The sequence below is a fragment of the Alligator sinensis genome, unplaced genomic scaffold (genome assembly GCF_000455745.1).
Source record: "Alligator sinensis unplaced genomic scaffold, ASM45574v1 scaffold458_1, whole genome shotgun sequence".
Lineage (NCBI taxonomy): Eukaryota > Metazoa > Chordata > Crocodylia > Alligatoridae > Alligator > Alligator sinensis.
Genome location: NW_005841944.1, coordinates 2,291,683 through 2,295,497, shown reverse-complemented (window position 1 = coordinate 2,295,497; position 3,815 = coordinate 2,291,683). Strand labels below are relative to the sequence as shown.

The 3,815-nt window shown below is 39.4% G+C and overlaps 1 long non-coding RNA gene across 1 annotated transcript in view; it reads right to left on the bottom strand.

Annotated features, from left to right (window-relative positions):
- Positions 1-573: 573 nt before the first annotated feature.
- Positions 574-3,815, bottom strand: part of LOC112549660 — a 15,063-nt gene continuing 11,821 nt past the window's right edge. Inside the window, exon 3 of the long non-coding RNA XR_003093175.1 lies at positions 574-650. This is a non-coding gene — a long non-coding RNA (uncharacterized LOC112549660). The remainder of the gene's footprint in view (positions 651-3,815) is intronic.

The following is a 3,815-nucleotide window of genomic DNA, read 5'->3' as shown; positions in this document are numbered from 1 at the left end:
AATATTACAGTTGGCCATTTGCTAGGCTGACTCAAGGGACTAGTAATAGAATATGGAATCCTTTACCTTAAGTTCAGCTGTTCTCACCCCAAAATTCCCAGTCAGCAATCAATAATTTCTCATTAACATTGGCACAAATGAATGCAATGCTATTCAGCCAGGTGGATGACTTTAGCCCATATTTCTGTCAATAGGGAGAGCTGTTGTCCCTGATGATTAGGTTTCAAAGGGAAGTTCACAACACTGTGAATGAATGGGAGAAGCTGACATGATTATTTCAGTGATTTTGTCATTATTTTAGTTTTGTCTCATCTCCAAACCAACTAAATAATCTTTTGGCAGAGGCAGACTTGAATTCCCAAGTCTGCAGTTCATTGGGGCACCTCAGTACTACTGAAAGGCAAATATAGTACAGTGAAAAGGGACAGAAAAGTTCATGGTTCCCTTAGATGATAAATCTCTATGAGGACCCTAATTCCATAATCCTACCTGTGTTGCCGACAATGTAAAGGGTCATTGCTTCTAGGCATTCTAGTCATTTTCTTGCTGAAGGGTATCACCTTCTATGTATGCAGTGCCTTCATCCTGTCAAGTTGTGTCCCATAAATTTGCATGTCTTCTATGAAGCAAAATGTGTTGCCAGCAGCCTCCTAGACCAGATCAAAACAATTTATTAATGTGTGTTTACATCAGCTTTGACCTCCTGTGTGGCTTTCTATCTGTTCCCCAAACCAGCTAAATCCCCTCTTTAAAGAAAGTGTTCTGGTAGGGATGAGCAGAGCAAAGGTTAGATCACTGAAATTGGTCCAAGTCTTCAACAAGGCACCATTGCAACTCAGCTATGCAAATTAAAATGTATGCTACAAATGCATTCAGTCTTATTCCATTGGGATAAGCATGTTATGTTAGGGGTGTGTATATGTGTATGTAGTGAGGGTATAATGAATGCCTGCTGCCCCCTCCCCTCTCTGGGTGTGTGGGGATGACAAATTCTTTGAGAAGCAATTCCTTTGACTGGCTCGTTGAGGAAAGGAAACTTGTCATGATGCCAAGCACAAAACTGCTTCTGGGCTTAGTTTTGAATTTTATAAAGTGAATAAGTGAAAAATGTATACACATTCACTTCAGACCCGAGTTATGAATAATTAAAAGAATATATAATTGTATCCAGTTTTCCCCTCAAGCTCAACCAGCAAAGACATCTTCTGTCCATGTAACAGGGTGCTTCATGTTTTTTTCAAAAATTGTAAGAACTGAACTGAACCAAACATTGCTAAATTTATGTGTATGCAAGTATAAATAACAGCCTGACCATTAGAACAGACAAGAAAGAGAGCGTAGTGCTCAACAGTTTTATTTGATGGAAGGAGTAGATTTTTAATTTGACTATGCACACGTATTTCCTTAGTGCTGTACATCCTGACTTTCATGCTGGATTCTGATCGGAGATGGGTGGGCTGGGTATAAGTGTATGCCTTACAGAACACGCTATTCCATTTGTCCTTGTATGCATGGCAACTGACTCAAGGACTCCGGGCAAGATATAGCAACATGTATCTGATTGGAAGTTAGGTTTCTCTGGTATTTTATTACCATAGTAGAATAATTTAGTTTTGTCAAACACAACTATTACATTAACTCTGCAATTGGCTGAAATGATTCTTTATTTTACTAAGTAAAATAAAAGAAGGATGTTTAATGCATAATAATTGTTATGCAAGCATAACTTCACAGAAAAAAAAATGTTTCTTTTTTAAGAAGGGACCAGCTTTGGTGTACATTAAAAAAAAACAACGGAATTTAACAACCATGAGTAAAATGTTTGTCTTCAGCTTATATTGATGCATCCCAGTAGCAAAGGGCAGAAGCAAGGCAACTTCATTATATATTATTTTTCCCATTATTCTCCTAGTATTCTACCAGCTTCCTATACTGCGTAAGTTTTACTCCTGGAAAAATTGGAGTGAACAGCAGGAGGTTTGCCTCAGGAAAGAATGGTGAATAAATTAATAAATTTTTAATAATAATGTATTTAGCACCTTTCACCTGAGGATTTTGGAGTGCCTTACAAACACTAATTAAGGCCTGCACCAATTTTTGTCAAGTAGGAAAGCATTATTTCCATTTACAAATGGAGAAACTAAGACACAGGCAAGTTAAGTGACTAACTTCAGTCATGCAGAGGTATGTGGCAGAGACTAGGTACTGAAAGCCAGGAGCCCTGTTTCCTGTCACATACTTTAACCTTTGTCTACTCTGCCTCATGCTGCTGTTGCTGGTAAGGTTTTTTGGGTAAATGTGCTATATTTTATTAGACCAACTAAATAGCTGGAAAAAATTATTCTTTGTAAGCTTCTTCAGGCATGGTGGAAGAGAAGCCAATATACAAAATTCAGGTCTGGGGTTATCAGATGTCAGGCAGTTTATAATGTTCCATAAATCTAATGTCTATATTTCATCCAGGATTTTTTGTATCCAGTAGATTTATGAACTGAAGTTCATAGGCTTATCTATGAAAGGTGTTTTGTAAATTCCTTTTGAGGATTAGAACTAGAGACTGGTGAGATAATGGCTGTCTTGTGAGAAGTGTGCACCCACAGGTAATTGGATATTTTTGTCATTGATGTATTGTCGGTATGCATTCATTCTCGCATGTAATTGCTGGTTGGTTTCTTCTACATATTTTCCACCAGGACATTTAGTACACTGGGTGAGATGTATTACATTTGTGGAGGTGCAGGTATAAGATCCAGGAATGGTGATGGTTATGTTGTGGGATGTTGTTATTGTGGGAGTGTTGGAGATGTGTTGGCAGGTTTTACATTTCTTGTCTTGGCATGGTCCAGATCCATTTGATGTGCTTTGAGCCATAGGAAGTTTGCCTCTGGTGATTAGGATGGGAAAGTTCGGTGCTTGTTTAAAGGCTAGGATGGGTAGTTCTAGAAAGATGTCTTTAAGAATTGGATCTTCTTCTAGTATGGGTTGAAACTGAGGATTTTCCGTATAGGGTCCAGTGAAAGATGATATTTCATAACTAATGATGTGCGATTCATGGAGATTTTTTTTTGTACTGCAGCAATTCTTCACGTCGTAACTGTTTGCAAAACTGTGATCCAGTCTTTCTGGAGGAATGTCCTTATTGGTTGAAAGCCCTTTTGAGATGTGTGAGGTGACAATCATAGTTGTTCTTCTCAGTGCAAATTCGGTGGTATTGGAGGGCTTGGCCGTATATTACAGCTTTCTTGATGTGTTTAGGGTGATTGCTAGTTTTGTGTAAATATATATGTTGATCTGTTGGTCTGTGGGTTTCTTGTATATGGTGGTTTGTATTTTATTGTTTTGGGTATTGATCATAGTGTCTAAAAGGGAAACGTTCTGAAGTTCTCCTGCATACTTGTGAAGCATATTTGGAGTTGTGTGTAGTAGACAGAGGATTGGTAAACTACAAGCAGACCTGGACAGGTTGACATGTGGGCGGAAAACAACAGAATGCAATTCAACAAGGAGAAATGCAAAGTGCTGCACCTAGGGAGGAAAAATGTCCAGCACACCTACTGCCTAGGGAATGACCTGCTGGGTGGCACGGAAGTGGAAAGGGATCTTGGAGTCCTAGTGGACTCCAAGATGAACATGAGTCGGCAGTGTGACGAAGCCATCAGAAAAGTCAATGGCACTTTATCGTGCATCAGCAGATGCATGACGAATAGGTCCAAGGAGGTGATACTTCCCCTCTATCGGGCGCTGGTCAGACCGCAGTTGGAGTACTGCGTGCAATTCTGGGCGCCGCACTTCAAGAAGGATGCGGATAACCTGGA